This window comes from Durio zibethinus, chromosome 9 (assembly GCF_047325235.1).
Source record: "Durio zibethinus cultivar Kanyao isolate XHJ-2024 chromosome 9, ASM4732523v1, whole genome shotgun sequence".
Lineage (NCBI taxonomy): Eukaryota > Viridiplantae > Streptophyta > Magnoliopsida > Malvales > Malvaceae > Durio > Durio zibethinus.
In genome coordinates, this window is record NC_143170.1 from 4698080 (window position 1) to 4715569 (window position 17490).

A 17490-nucleotide genomic window follows, 5' to 3' on the forward strand; every position below is an offset into this window, starting at 1 on the left:
TTTGATTTTATACAATGTCGGATCAGGTTCGGGTATTAAAAATAAAAAATTTATCTGATCGGATACGAATTCGGGTATTATATATTTAAAATCGGATCGGGTTCGAGGTGAGTAAAAACCCACCTCGACCCGACCTGTTGCTATCACTATTTATAGTTGTGTCTATTAGAGCCCAGGATGATATCATTGTTGGTTTCATTTGAATATAAACAAAGTCTCATTGGATGTGATCACGAATTTAACCCCAAACTTAATAAAGGTTTTATTTAAAAAAAAAAAAATTTTTCAAGTAAAAAATTATGATATAAAAAGTAAGATCTCTTATTTTTATATTATAAGATGTATATCTTAAAACTTAATTATTATATACAACATATATAGTCATTATCAAGTGATTGACTATTTAAATGAATTTATCATTTCTAAAAAAAATTTAAACTTAATTTAAGGTTGTTAAAAAAAATTTTGATCTTTTAAACAAAATTATGTTCGTGAGTTCAATTACATGTAAGAAAAATTATAGTGCCTTACTTACAATACCTATCTTAAAATGATACCAATTAATTTTATATTATGTTTTAAGCTTTTATTAAAATGCTCTTAACTTATTTTGAATTTATTTTTATTAGTTTAGATATTCTAAATTCCATCATTAGCTGAGTTTTCATTTAAAATTAAATTAATTAAGTTATACGATAAAAATATAAAAGTATAAAAAAAAACTTAGAGATTATTTTTTTGCCAACCCATCTGTTTTAGCTTTTTATTTTTATATAACAAATAATTAAAACATATCTCCAAAAATTTAAATATATATAAAAAAGACATAAACAAAATTAACAAAACAAAGTAAATTAAACTAAAACAACCTAATAAATATGAGTCAGATTGATGATAAAGTAATATAAGTTCCAATGTCACGTGAACTTTTTGTGCTTGGAATAAGTATCCCTCCCTTCAATCTTGTTTTTTGATTGAAACTTTATTTTTATCCTATGCTTTCATTTTTAAGTCTATTGCTAGTTATCCCCTCTTTCTTTTTTGTGGCTTATTCAAGATACTAGTTACCAAAAGCCTCACCTAATACTCAACAAAATGCGATCGTTTTTCTTGCGTGTGCTAAAAAATACCAAAAAGAAAACCTCTCATCCACCTCTTCTTTCCTCTCAAATTGAAATCTCGTATACTTTTTTAAAACAACCTTGATCCAAATCCCTTACTTTTGGCCTTAAACCCCAAAGTACTATTCAAATCAAAACGTAAAAACCAATAGCCTAAATTCCCTATTCACCTAGTTTCAAATTCCTTTTTCTTCTAGAAACTGAATCCCTATTTTCTTTTTATGCCAAAATGTTCACAATGCTGTAGGAATATTCGATATGTTTTCCATGTTAAGTTGTTTCCTCTCTGATTGATCGTGAACAACTTTGTAAACCCCAAATAGAAATCCCTAAAACTAAGCTTAAAATTTTTGCTGAAATTATTTCTTGCTCCTTTATGAAACTATTGTGTTGAATTTAATAGGAAAAAAGTCATAATTGTCAAAGAGTTTTTGATAAACAAGTGCGATTAAGTAGTAGGGAATAAGTCCAATAATTTGTAGGAGTTCATTTGGATGAACAGTAAGATTGACTTTGATGAAATTGAAAATAGTGATGGATGTGAGATTAGTTATTGTAGTAATGAAATTAAAACTAATAACGGGGATACATGTTTGAATGCAAACATAATGGTGGTAGCGAAATGGATTATAGTGAGAAAGAAAATGACCATTAAAATCATTAGGTTAAAATTTATATGTAATAAAAAATTTAAATTATTAAATATTTATAAAATTATAAAATTATTTTTATGTTAAATAATAGTTTTGTTAATAAATATTAATAATTAATAATTTCATCTTATAAAAAATCATTTTCAAAATTTTTAAATAAAAAATTAAAAAATAAAACAAAAGTAAAAATAAACAAAGTTGAAAAAAATAAAAATAAATTAGGGTTAAAAATGGAATAAATCCTATGATTGAAGTTGAGAAATTTTCACTAGACCAATGAGGTTCCAATGAGTAATTGAAGCTATATCACGATAAGTCTCTACATTATTGTCATCCAAACACAAAATTGCGTAATTTCATCTTTAATCGCACCCCACCGTAACTTAGTGTAAATCCAAATCAAGCCTTAATCTCCAAGAATTTCAAGAAGTCAATCCGAGTCCAACTAAACAATTCCAACTCAAGCTAATTTCAGCAATTTTAATCCTTTGCCAATTCTCTATTCTTGAATTTTCAACCAAACATATCTTTTTTAAAAAAAATTAAAATAATAATAATAATAATAATAATAATAATAATAATAATAATAATAATAATAACAACAACAACAACAACAACTATAAATTAAATACAACAAAATAACATAAAATTTAAAATCTAATCTTAAAATGCAAATTAACCCTAGACTAAATGAGGTATTTATAGTTTATATATTTTTATATATATACGGAAGGATTAATTTACAACAGTGTAAAACTTTTTTAGTTTTACATTTATTTTTAATAATTGATTTCAATAAACTTAAAGGATAAGAGAGATAAATAAAAAAATAGTTTAATTTAATCTCATATCTTAAATCTATTAAAATCAATGGTTAAAAAAAGATGTAAAAAGGCATAACATTTTTTTGTGTAGCTTAATCCCCCCCCCACACACACACATATACTAGATTTTAAGCCAACGGGTGTAAAATAAAGTTATATATTTGTAATTTAGTTGCAAAAGTAAAATAAAATCATGCATTAATAATTTAAATATTGAATAATGTATAAGAAAAAAAAAGTTGGATAGTTATTTATAGTTTTAAATATTTACATTAGTTGAAGTCAATGTGGATGAGATATTAAACTTTTTCATTGAAAACTTATTTGTTTGGATCACAAAATAATAAATAACCCTATTTGCAACTCAACATTCAACATGGAGAAGTATACCTAACCAAAAAGTTCAACAATGAAAAACAAACAAAACAACCTATCACATTATCTATATTGTCAAAGAGTGATGGATAGAGAAACTACTATGTTTTATATTCTAGTAAAGGGAACATTAAAAACCAAAATTGAATCCTTTTTTGCATTATGTTATACAGAAATAGATACAGGCAGCAAAATTAGCAATGTTAATAAGTAAAACAATAGAAGGCAAACGTGTGGCTAAATAAGAGAAAATAGATGATATCAATGCTCAAATTTATTCTTTAAAAGTTTCCTTTCGACGTGCTTCTTCTTGTTTTCATGAAAATACAATTAAGTTTTGAAATTGATTGTTAAGAACTTTACAAGTAAGAAAAAAGATATCAGTTATTAATTACCACTAGGATTCTACTACATGGATTAGATATTCTACGGCCATTTGACTCATAAGACATCACAACCTTCAATTATGGCTTATCTTTTATAAAATTCTATCATTTAATTGAATATAAAGCAACTAACCTTATCTTTTCCAAGAAAAATAGGTTTTCCATGTAGGAGCTAAACAAAGATGCAACTAAGAAACCATATATCAATAGTTGGACCATATTTTGTTGCTCCAAGATAACTTTGAAGATCTATGAAAATGACCAAAAATGAGAAGTAAATGTTATAGTAGTTAAAAATTATGATTGGATTTCTCATGTTTCTCTTTAAATACATTCCTTGGTGGTTAGCATACAAGTAAACACAGAGAGTAAAATCATATAGATGTATCATAAAATAATAACACTATTTGTAAGATTTGCATTGTGATCATTTAAGAATAAGTGGGTAAGCCCAAAATTTGCAAGCTTGAGGTTACCTTTATTGTTTATAAAAAGATTGGAGCTTGTAGAAAAGAGTAATCATAGTCTTACTTTGAATTTCATAGTTAAGGACAAAATTATTATATTAAACATAGGAATAGCTATTATGTAGGTAAGAACCATTGATGTCACAATAAAGCATGAAGTGTGGTAAGAGATGCCTTATGTAACACTGGAAGAAAATGTAGTATAATTAAAATAATAAATTTTTTAATGATTGAATACAAAGTGTTTTTCTTTTTTGCCCAAAAAAAATGGAATACCTTAATTTAGGGAATTGAAAAAAAATTCATAAAATAAATCAAAGATAAATTAGCAAGCACAAATCAAATAAGGAGCCCAAAAGTTATAATGATAAAAATAGTAGCCAAGAGGCCTATAATAATGATCGAAACCTAATTTGGCAATTGTAAAAGAAAAAGAAAAGTGATAACTATCTTAGAGAACATATTTCCCATCTATTTATGGAATTACTTATCATTCTAAGAATAATTAAGACATCTTTTAGTTTGATTACATAACAAAATAGAAGCTTATATCTTTCAACAAAACTTAAAAAAGACCCATCTGCTACTACAATTGAGAATTTTTACTACATGTCCAAATATATAACATCAAATGACTCACCCAATTATCCAGGCTACACCAGATTGCCTTCCTAATGCAAGGAGGACCAAATGCTAGCTTTTGAAGAAATGATGAGTTATGTCCTAAAAGAACTCCAAGTACAGATGAGAATGCCACAACACCTTCTAAAGCATGCAAAAGTTGTCCCTAGTAATCATTAATTTCACATGCATGTTTTTGTCAACATGAGCTTTAATGCTAAATGGAATTAAAAAAGCAATGAAAGTAGCACCAAATTTAACATAAACCTATTTTGAGTTTTGCTTTCTCATGAATAAGGGTAAGAAAAGTATCTATTATAGGATTTTGGCCATTTCTAACAAATCAAAATGTATATTTAAAGCTTTTAGTTTTTATAAGTAATGAATTCTTCTCCACCCTATCGTTATGCCTGAGCTTGACATGTCTGCAAAAACATGAAAAGATTAAATGAAGAAAAAACTTAACAGAGATGATGATAAAATTTAGATGCTATGTAGAAAAACACCTGTCAGACAACAACAATGATAAAATCTTTGTTAAAGTAACAACGATATTGGAAAAGGTTGAGATTTTAATCAAGTAATCATGTATCATCTAAATTTTAGTATAGCATATGAACCAACAAAGTTTTTATCTTAATCTAGTAATCTTAAGGAAAATAATTTCATCCCTGATATCACATGAAAACATTAAAAAAAACTTTTTCAAAGAAAATTACATAATATTAAATTTCTCAATATTCAAATAATGATAATAATCTAATTACCAAACTCTCGAACCTAATTTCCATTAACATTGTCAATTTAAGTTGCTCACTTAAAGCCAATAATAAAAATTATATAGAATTTGTTTTAACAAACACAAATGCTTACCTTTTTTAAAAAATTATGGTACATCTTTTGAGGGAAATAAAAATATTATGGTGGCAGATAAGGCATAATATCATGATCATTGGTCACTCTGATTGTGTTTGGAACAAGTTTGCCATAATAAGAAGCAAAAGTAGCATTCCCAATATTGGGTTGTCCAAATGTTATAATTTGCACATTCTTGGCTTCATGATTAACTTGGGAATAAAAGATTTATTTTGTTATTACAACTTTGATAGAGTAATCGGGCAAGCTTTCAAAATTTAACTAAGAAAATTTAACTAAAAGGATTTTGAAAAGCCATGGTACATAATGCAAACTCATGTAGCAAGCACAAATGTTTTGCACTTACCACATAATGAAAAGAACAACAATAATAACATATTTCCAACTATATCAAGAAAGGCTTGAGATTATCGTTAGATCATAATGTCAAAGTCATTATAAAATTCTTTTCATAATTCAGGGGCACATGGTTATATTATGGTAAGCAGTATAAAACCTAGTGCACCTGAATAGTGAAAAAAGTTTAAAAATTAATAACAATTATTCTAGCATAAATTGACAAATTAGGAGAAATTTGTTACGCATACCATAGCATTAGGCATGCTAGGGTAATGTAAATCAAGTTGTTTCCAGAATAAGTTATCAGCCCAATTCTTTATGCTGTGAACGAACAAATAAATAAATCAAACATTAAAAAAAAGCTCATTACATTTATGAAAAAAAATATTAATGTTTTTCTGTACTTCAAATCTTTTTTTATCATTTATGTTACATGCCATAAACAATACCTACTTTTGAAAACATTTCTAAACGAAAAGTATAAAAGAAAATAACATTAGTACTTGCGTTCCTACGTTCCTTTAAAGGGAATAACAATAGCATTAAGATTCTTTGCCACCCCAATAAATGCCTATCAATTTGATAGTCATTTTCATGTCAATTACAAACAAAAATATTCCAAAGTATAACATAGGTCATGATTCTAATAAATATCCAAACATACAATGAGAAAGACACCTGTAAATAGTTTTGAATATCAACAATAAGCTAAATAACTTCAAATTCTTGTTTTCATACAAAAAAGTATTAGGACAAGTAATTCAAGTGAAAACCTATTTGAATGTTTAAGCACCAATAATAGAGAGTGTTTAATAAACAAAAACTTAATATTGAATTTTCTTATATCGCTTTTAGAATTTAACTTTATCTAGAGAGAACAAATATATCTAAGCTCGTAAATATATTTTTGCATAAATCAAGACATATTCAAAATGAAGCATGAAGAGTTATTAAACTGATTTACCTTTTTTTTTTTTGATAAATCACCCTCTAAAGTTTTCTTTCATGTCAACTATTAAATTTGTGATCTTTGCAGAGGCGCAGGTTGATTCCAATGATCGTCAAAACTCAATGGTTACATTAACATATTTTTTTTAAATAAACTAAAATAAATTAGAAGACATTTTAATCTTTCCAACAACCAAAACATTGTTTTTTAGTATTTTTACAATTGTGACAAAGTAGCATACATAGTTCCATCTATGAATAATTAGGTCCAGAAATAAATTATAAATAGTAGCACTAGAAAAATTAAGTCACAAACATTTTGTAGTTAAGAGAAACAAAGTTAAGAAAAGCTTTAGAGTATTATCATAGCACATAAAAAGGAATTTTAAATATGAAAATGTAAAAATATCAAAGTCCATAAAACCTAAGAATCTGTATCATTAAATTTCTAGTGCATGTATATTTAAACAAATAACAATCACATTTCATAAGCTTAACTCACCCTAACAAAAGTTCCAAGAAAACTTTTCGAGATCCAACACTAGACATATTTTATGGTTTATAGGTAAAAAAATGAGAAAAATGAGGAAAATGTTTATATTGCTTCAAAATCTCACACTTTTTGTAGGGAATTTTAAACTTATTGAAAGCAAAAAGGACATTAAAAAAGGTGCTTGTGAAGAAATAAAATTTCAATTAGTCAAATTCACAAATGATGTTATTTAAAGGTTTTCTTATATGTAAAAAAAAAGAAATGAGTAAAAATATGAAAGGCCAAGTGAACCTAATACAGAGGACATATGCAACACTTATTAGAAAGCTAAATAAAGAAGAGCGCCATGAAATGAAAATACATATTCCTTGATCCAATGTGAAAGAGGTTAAATTCTCATGAAAAATGTTAGTGCATATATTAGAACCATTATAAATAGACTTTTAGTAAATGAAAGATGTAATGATCCTTTTAATAAATTAATAATTTGTTACAATGCTTTGGTTGAGGTTTAAATAAATAGATATATAGGGAACTTCTATTACAAGAAGTTTGTTTAGAGAAAGAGAATGATAGCACACTAAATTAGACTTGAGAGGTAGCGACAAGGAAAATAGAGGCAATTATGTAATGCAGATGCACATAAGAATCCAATCATTGTAAGCATATGCATCCAAGTTTTAAAAAGAAGGTCAATTTTTCTCTTCTCTAACTGATAAATTATTATGGGTTATATAAATGTTCTAAAATATTGACATTAGAACTAAATATTACATACCATAAAAGTTCCTTGGTTAGATATATTAACGGTTTCAAAAGAAAACTCTAGACCAATGTACAACTCATTTTTCACTTTAAGTGCATATTTAAAAAAAAATAATGAAGAATTAGAGTCCACCATAGAAAAGTTATAACTTGAATCAACAACCTGATTTTCATCTGTCAAGCCCAGAAGTAAAACAATTTTTAGAAATAACAGCATTATAACTTTTTTACATAGATGACATTAGAGTTCTAAACATCAACCAAGAATTGAGTCATGAACATACTAATAAAATGGATTAGCTCATATAAATAAATTAATGACAGCATCATTAATACCCTAAACTAATATTGGTTTCAAGAGGGTTCTGAATAGCAACTACAGTTTTAAAATACCTATAGTCAGAAATGTATACTAGAAAACAACTCTTTTAGGTGCATATGTACTATATGATAAGAACTATAAAGACAAAGCTAAGGTAATCACACTAAGATGTAGCAAGAATTGTAAGATGGATGACCTAGCTAAGCAATTGCTGTAAATAATATTAAGACGCCCACACACCAATCGGTAACAACACTAACTATTGTTGCCACCACAATATTAAAAATGTAATACCTTATAGATAAAAAAACTAAAAATCATAAGATTTTGTCATTGTGGATTTATAAATACAACTCCCATACAATAGAATCAAATGTTTAAATTATCAATTTGTTATAGGAAAAAATGAAAAAAAAATCATAATGTGATTCATACTAAAAATTTAATATGTATCTACTACAATAAAAGAAGTACGTATTATGAAGGAAGTTTCCATTCTAATTCAATAAAATATCTATTTAGGTAAATCATTTTCTCAAATCCATATGAAATAGAACCAAAATTAGCTACAAAGTATAAAAGTTCAGAAAAACTAACTATAAGGTGATAAAAAAGCAACCATCATGCCTATTTTCTCATAAATAGTGCATATAAGGCATGAAATTAGAGGTATCACATAAAAAATTGTTGACCTAAAATAAACAACTTTATTAATCAACATGTAATTTTTACTATTATTGTAATACTATTTTACAGTTTTACATAAAAATTTGTGACTAAAAGAATTAAAGTACATAAATGCAAGAAGAAATTTACTTAACATGAGAACTTTTAGGAATAGAAGTAAAAAATGTATCAAACCTTTAGTTCAAAAGCTTAAAGAAATGGAATCACAAAACTCAGCCATTTTATAACTCAAAATTATTGGGCCAAAAGTTCACTTAACCTTATTGAGCAATTTTGACAAAAAAACTTCATAGGTGTTGAAGGCAAAGCAATTGTTAATCCCATGGATTCTACTTTTTTATTTTTCATAATACTAAAACAGATTTACAAAGTCATAATGGTTGGTGGCTGGGTTTTTGTTGAACTATTTTCTGTAGCTTTATGATTTTCATGGAAAGATTTACTACCAAATATAAAATTATCTTTAATTACTAACCCAAAATTAAAAAACATAGATTAACAAAAAAAAAAAAAAACACCGCGCATGAAAAAAATTCAAACACAAAATTAAAACCTAGAAATTATAAAAAGAATAATTTATATAATGCATGAAAAATAGAAACAATAAACCAGACAACAAACATGCACATAAACAATAATGTCAAAACAACTCACTTTATTAATTAAAATACGTTGAATTTCTTCATCCAAGAAAAAAATCCAAAAAAATCAAAAAGAGAGAGGATAGTTGTAGCAGTGGAGTAAAATGACGGTGTAGCACCCTATTTTGTCTAAGACTCTTTGTCAATCGAGACTAATTTAAGCTCGGTTGTAGAGATTTTTATTCATTTTTATTTTAGATTTTTTATTTCATATTTATCATTTTTATTTTCTATCTATTGTTTATTTTTTTCTTTCTTCATTATCAGATTAATTTAAAAAAAAACTGAAATAATGAGATTAGGCTTGGTGATGATTGTTATAAAAAAATATTAGATATGCTAATCTTTAGCTTTGGATGATAATCAGAATTGAATTGAAACACAATCACTTGATTTTATATATCATTACAATTCACAGCAATAGACGGAGGGAGAGGTGACCAAAGAAAAAACTAAACAAAAACTAAGAAAAAAAGGGTATGAGCGAAAGAAAATTTGGAAGAATGGGATGTGAGTTTCCTGGAGAAACTTATCCAAGTTGAAGAAATCGCTCTTTTTTATTTTTTTGCTAACCAAAACAGCCCTCATTTTTCTTTTTATTTACCACCTTTGTCACGGCCACCACCACCACCAACATCGTCACATCATCAACAATTACATTTTTCGCCATCATCTCGCACTGATTCCCTTAATTATGCGCCTCCAAGAGAACTCTCTCAGATAACCATCGATTTCTATGGGGCCTTGAATTTTAATGGCATTTTTGCTAAATGCGCTACTCTTTCGACTCCTATGCAGCTAGTTCGCGATTCTAAAAACGTTAAGGATCTCGAGATTGAGTGCTTAAAGAAGGAGCTGGGATATTTTTCAAAGCAGCAAGAAGACCTGGAATGAGAGTGTTCACAGCTTAAGAAGGAAAGAAATAAAAAGAATCAGCTTGCATTTGTGGGTTCAAAGAATGAGGTGAACGTTGCTAATTTTCATGGGTCGAGGATTGTAAACTTAAAACGTGGAATCCCTATTACAGCTCATCATGAGGTTGTCCAAGAATTTCCAAATACAAAAGCTTTTGATGATCAGGTTGGCCTGAACATAGCCAAGTCAAGTTGTAAGGAAATTGAAGTTCAGACAGATCTAAGTGCTTGTCTTGATCTTTCTAAGAAGTTGCATGGCATCTGGGATTTGCCAAGTGACCAAAAGTTTAAAAAAAATCAGATTTATTCTTCATTCGACTGTCGTTTCGATCCCGACTTCTCTGGCACACCGATAGGAGACAAGCCTCGTGTTAGGTTGACACGACGGGTGATGATGTTGTTGTTTTGTGTTGAAGGAGAAATCGATGGTGGGAGTTTATTGTCTCTGATATTTTGTTTCTCGTCTGACTTTGTGTGCCAGCTCAACATCAAAGCTCATCGCAACTGTAGTAACATCGGTGTCACGTAAGTAGTTACTGTTTCGTGATCGAACGATCTTGCTTCGAATTTACCCTTCTCGACGGTGGTTGCTGCTCAGGCAACTGCCATCGATGTTTTCTTCGTTGATGAGGTGGTGGTTGTAGAAAATTGTATTGACAACTGTAGTGGACAGATTGAGGGGCCTCAATGATGTTCTTGCTGGTTGCATAAGTGGTTCTGAGAAGTTGGTTACTGAAATTCATACTTTGCATCATATTTTGAGAGGTATTTTCAACCCGAATCATGCGTATCTGATCATCAGAGGCATGAAGACACTGTATCTCGTGTACAGTAACATAATTTGACAGCATTAAGGATGGCCAAAGTTTTAGGGGCACATCCTAAGGTGAGACGTGTCTATTATCCAGACTTACCAAGTCATCCTGAACATGGAATTGCCAAGCAGCAAATGACAGGTTTTGGTGGTGTAGTCAGTTTTGAGGTGGATGAAGATTTGATGACCACCATCAAATTTGTTGATGCATTAAAGATACCATACATTGCTCCATCTTTTGGTGGCTGTAGAGCATTACGGATCAACTAGCTGTAATGTCTTATTGTCTTTGTCTTTGAGCCGAATTATTAAATCACTTTTTACATCTCAAGCCGTCCTTTGTGCCTAGAGCCACGTCGAATTCCTCAAGCTGACAGATTATTTTTTTTGGTATTTTATTCATTTGTTTATTTATTTATTTATTTTTTGTGTTAGTTATTTTTACGAGTATTTTTTATTTGTTTTTTTTGCAAAAAAATAAAAATTTTCAAAAAAAATATTTTTGAGGAAAAGTTGAAAATATCAATTTTCTTTGAAAATAAAATTTCAGAAAAAAATATATTTTTGGGAAAAAGTTGAAAGTATCAATTTTTCTTAAAAATAAGTTTTCAAAAATGGATTTTTGAAGAAAAGTTGAAAGTATCAATTTTTCTCGAAATTAAAGTTTCTAAAAAATATTTTTGAGAAAAAGTTGAAAGTATCAATTTTCCTTGAAAATAAGCTTTCTAAAAAATATTTTTGAAGAAAAGTTGAAAGTATAAATTTTCTTCGAAATTAAAATTTCTAAAAAATATTTTGGAAAAAAGTTGAAAGTATCAATTTTCCCTGTACGAAAGCAATCATTTTTTTTTTATTTTTTTAAATTTTCTTTAATGTTAAATAATCCGACGATGGAGCCTCTGCAAGTGAGACAGTAGTTTTTTTACATACTCTTGAGGTGAGAAAATTTTTTTAATGTTCTGCTAAAAGTATTAGAGTCAATTGAGAATAATTTCCAATAATTGATTACTTGATAAAGTTTTAAGGCTCATTGGATAACACAAAATTAAGCTAGTACCATCTCTTGATGGGCGTTGTGAGGGTGCTATAACCTTCCTTACACGTAACCGAACTCCCGAACCCAGTTATGGTTAGTAGATCCAAACCTATTCTTTTAGGGACCCTTAAACTTAGGTGTTCCCTGAAAGGATAAATTTCTTAGGTGAACAATTGCATCTAAATAAAAAAGATTGGTGACGACTCCTTGAAAAGTCAATGTCTAATGATAGATCTCTGAATCTAGATGTTATGACAGCTTGGCGACTCTACTGGAGAAGTCCGAGAGTCAGGCCAGCAAATAAATTTGTGTTATTCAAAAGCCTAATAAAATTGAACCTTTTGTATAGATTTTTTATTCATTCATGTTTATTTACTTTATTAATTATGTCATTCATTTGCATATGCACAACATGAGCTCTATACCTGAGCTCCGTCCCTCTAGGAGGGAGTAAAGTACCTATTGCTTTCGTGAGGTTTAAGGCCTCCGCAGTGGCTAACGAAATACTCCCATTCAAATTGAACCTTTTTCGCTTGTAGCCTATAACGGGTGAGGATTAGGGTGTTTTACTAGTCTGTGATGGACAATGATGTAAGGAGCAATTTGAAAACCTTTAGACTTTAACTTTGAACCACATATAGTGAACCTTAGAAGTGCCTAAACCTAAGATAGAACCTTTTTTACCCAATGATAGGTATACCCTGAAACTAGGACACAAGAAGAATGTTTATCTAATCATTTTGATTGTCTAACTTTGTGCATCATTTTTATTATCATATGTAACATTATGCATCGGCATCACTTTCATTTCATCTATAAAACTATGTTGTTTGTCTGATTTTATGCATCTATATTATTTTCATGATCATGTTTTAACACAATCATTTGCATCCATTTCATATTAGATTTCATCCATAAAAATGTACATTTCATTCGTGCATCAACGTATCATATATAAAGCATAGCATAACATTTTTAATCATAATTATAGTACTAAAGGTTCAAGGATAACTCCACCAAGCAACCCCACTCACCAATACAATACAAGAGCTTAAGCCAGACTAATGGAATAAAAAAATTTCAATTGTCTCGAGAGAATAGAGAAAGCTCATGAGAAGTTAAAAGAGAAGTTGAATAAGATTTTAGAAGCTTTGAACAAGTTAAACAAGAAGAAAGTAATAAAGAAGAATGCTAGCCAACAAGATCATCCCTTACAAGACGAAGATAACCCATTGTACCCTATTGGTTTCAAACCACATCAAGTCAAATCTGCACAAGGTCCATCATCATAGTAGTTCACCTATCTTGTAGGGTACACATATCCCAAAATACCATGAGATTCAAATCAAAGACAATACCAAAGTTATATAAATTTTATTTTTACTGAAAAGATAGTAGAACCAATATCAGTCCCTAATTTGGATGATCTAAAAGAATTAAAAAAAAGGAAAAATTGAGGCCCAAAGAGAAGGAGCTTGTAGAAGCCTTAAAAGCTGAACAAAAGATAAACTTGTTAGAGGAAAGGCTATGAGTAGTGGAAGGAGTGAGTTTTTATGGTTCTGCTGATGCTGATGAACTCTGTTTAGTCTCAGATGTAGTGATCCCTCCAAAGTTTAAAGTGCCAGAGTTCGAGAAATACAATGGTATAAGGTGTTTGAAAACTCACATTATTATGTACTATAAAAAATGGTTGTCCATGCCAATAATAAAAAGCTCTTGATGCACGTCTTTCAAGATAACTTCATTGGTTCTATTGCTAGGTGATATGTCCAGTTGGACAGGACCTATATTTGGCCCCTGATCATTTTTTTTTATAGAATATGAAAAGAAAGTAATTGAATCATTTAAAAAATACGCCCAATGGTGGAGGGATATTGCTACTCAAGTGCAACTTTCTTTGACTGAAAAATAGACCACTGTATTGTTTGTCAGCACTTTGAAATCTCCTTATTATGAAAAGATGATAGGGAATGCCATAAAAAATTTCATTGACATGGTGATTTCAGACGAAATCATTGAGAATGCCATTAAAAATAGTAAGCTGAAAGGAGGAGAAACCAAGAAGGCACCCAAGAAAAAAGAGATTGAAGCTCAAGCTGTAAGCTTTAACAAACAGTTCAGGGGATATCAACCCTATCCACCTCAAGGTTACTCTTCATACTATCTTGCTGTGAACAATACTTCATCTTATCTATACCAACTAGCCCCACAACCACCTAATTCATCCCTATACTAGCCCATTTTTATCCCATAAGCTCTCATATATAGCCTTAACATTGAAACTTCTGCAAGACCCTAAATTCATCATATTAGCCTGACAAGTGGTTCACGAGAGCAATAGATTATTTGAGAAAAGCTCGTATTTGATCCAATCATCATGACTTATATGGAGTTATATCGAGGGCTCTATAATAGCCACCTGATTACCTTCAAGTTATATGGAGTTGCTCAAGCCATCTTATCCTAAGTGATATGATCCTATAGTTCACTGTGACTACCACTATAAAATTACTAGCCATTTCACTAAAACTTACACTGCTCTAAAGCATAAGGTGCAACGGTTAATCAAGGATGGAAGGGTAAGTTTTGATCAAGAAAGAGCAACAACACCTAATATTAGTGGTAATCCATTACCTAATCATAATGTCAATGCTTTGAATGAGAATCAAGAATATGTTAATTTAAAAAGGCCTGAAGAGTCGCAATGAATCAAGGAGATGAGATAAAAATCCTTCACCTGATTGCACAAGGGCATGATTTTAAAGAAGGATGTTAAAACTGGTTGAATGCTACTTCACATTAGATGATGAATATTTAGATAATGACAACAATAATTTTGAGATTTTAATTTTGAGAACTCATCCACATTAATATGAGGAGATTATTTGAGTAAAAAGTAAGCTGTTACCAGAGGTGAAATGGATATGTTTTGAAGATGTGCAATCTTTTATACGGGTTCATGAGTTTTGTTCAATAGATGATGTTCAAGAAAGGTATTCACAATTGAGATGAAAAATGATCATCTTTTTTTTACCATTCGAAAAATCATTTATTGTTACCCCTTTGAGCCTATTATGATTTCTTTTTCGGAAAAACTCCAACTAAGGATCACCCTTTACACTGGGGGTAATTTTTTCAAAGATGGAAAGAAAAAAAAAGCAAAAGATAAAATAAATGTCACACATGATTTGGGGTAAAATAATGAGAATCTTTTGTGTGAGGAAAAAAAAGTAGTGAAATGATGTGGGGGCAAAATGCCAAGTTGCATCAAATGATCTTTTGGTCTTGAATCTTTTTAATACATATTTTGAGCCTATTATATCCATTTCTTTTATGACCCCTCACCTTGACCTACATTACAACCTTGACAAGTCCATTTGGATCAAGTGTGAATGCTTAACTTGAATGATCATATGTTGAGCGAAGGCATGCTCATGATGAAATAATAGAGTCATGCTACATTGCTCTAAAGTTTGATGTGTGGAAAGATATCAACAATGGATGAAAAATGAGAAAAAAGAAAAAAAAATGATGAAAAATGAAAAATGAAGAAAAAAAAGAAAAAAAATGAAAAAAAATGAAAAAAAGATTCAAATTGAAAACATGAAAATGTGATTTGGGTAGAAAAAGATCTAGGTCAAATGGTTCACATGGATGGAAGATCAAAGACATCTGAAGATCCCTCAAAGACTGGGGCAAAGTTCACCAAACTCAAAATGACTTCAACAATAAATGGAATGAGTTTTTTTAAAAAAATTCTAGATTAATGTTGAGAATTGTCTGTATATTTATCATTTGGACATACCATTCATCCCAATGACATCCCAATGACATGTATCCAATTTATTTCCTTTTCTATTTGTTTTGTACCAAAATAGATCTTCATTGATTATCTTTACCATAATTCACCTTGTGTTCTCTTATTTTTATATCCCTAGAATAAATAAAAAAAAATGTATGAATGCATTATAATTGTCAAGAATTGAAATGATGATGAATGAATGACAATGTGCATAAAAAAGTCTTGTATTCCTTTAAAGAGAAATCTAAGATGATGGTGGTAATAAAATAAAAAAATGGTAGAAACCTAAAAGAGATGATTTGAAAAGGACATATGATGTGACCAAATAGAGAATATGATGATGGATTGGATAATAAAATGAAGATAGGGTAAATCTTGAAAAGTGGTATAATCAAGTAATGAATATGGGGATGTATTGGTCGGTATAACCTATGAGTTATGATTAAGTGATGAAAATGATATAGGGCAATAGACGAAACTAGTGCTGAGAAGCTTATGAACGATGACCAAGTGACAGGTGATAAAATTTGTTTTGAAATGGCTAGTATTGAGAAGCTTATGAACGATGACCAAGTGACAGAACATGAAATTTATTTTGAAATGGTTAGTGCTGATAAGCCTGGCATATAAGGTAATAGGTAAAATTTGTTGGTGCTGAGAAACCTTTGGATGGTGATCAAGTAATGGAAACAATGATGATCAGTTGATAAAGCTTGTTCTAAAATGTTAAAAGCTAAATAAAGGGAGAATGTGAGATGGTAGGGTCTTGAGGACCATATTCCATAATTATTTAAGATTTCATGACATTATTGACATTCGCATTACATGTAACATGTTGGCATCATTGCTTGAATGGTATATGCACGTAATTTGATGAATTAAACTTTGTTTGGACATGCATGGCACTATGAGAATCTAGGTTGTTGCATTTACATCATTAAGAAGGCATTTGCATTTTTGATCATAATATTTATTCATGCAAATTTTTAAGTCACTCGAAAAATAAATTGTGAATATTTTAATGAGAATTTTTGATAACTCAAATGAGAATCTTTGAGTTTTAAAATGAGAATATTTGAGGAGTGAAAACCCTAAAGTTCATCAAATGTGAATCTTCGAACAAATGAAAAGTTTTGAACTTTTGGATATGAATCTCCAAAATACAAAGCTTCAACTTTTTGGATATGAATTTCTAATTTTTTAAATAAGAACCTTTGAACTTAGATGTGAAACTCTAAGTTTTATTGCATGTGAGCCTTTAAACTCAAATGAGAAGCTTTGAATTTTTGGATGTGAATCTCCAAAATTCAAATGAAAAGCTTTAGATTTTTGGATATGAATTTCAAGTTTGCCAAATGAGAACCTTTGAAAAGCCTTGAACTTTTGGATGTGAATCTCCAAAATTC

General features: G+C 29.4%; 1 pseudogene; it reads left to right on the forward strand.

The window, feature by feature from the left end:
• The first annotated feature begins 9268 nt into the window (after positions 1–9268).
• Positions 9269–11718, forward strand: LOC111302752 (protein SENSITIVE TO UV 2-like; annotated as a pseudogene).
• The last annotated feature ends 5772 nt before the right edge of the window (positions 11719–17490 follow it).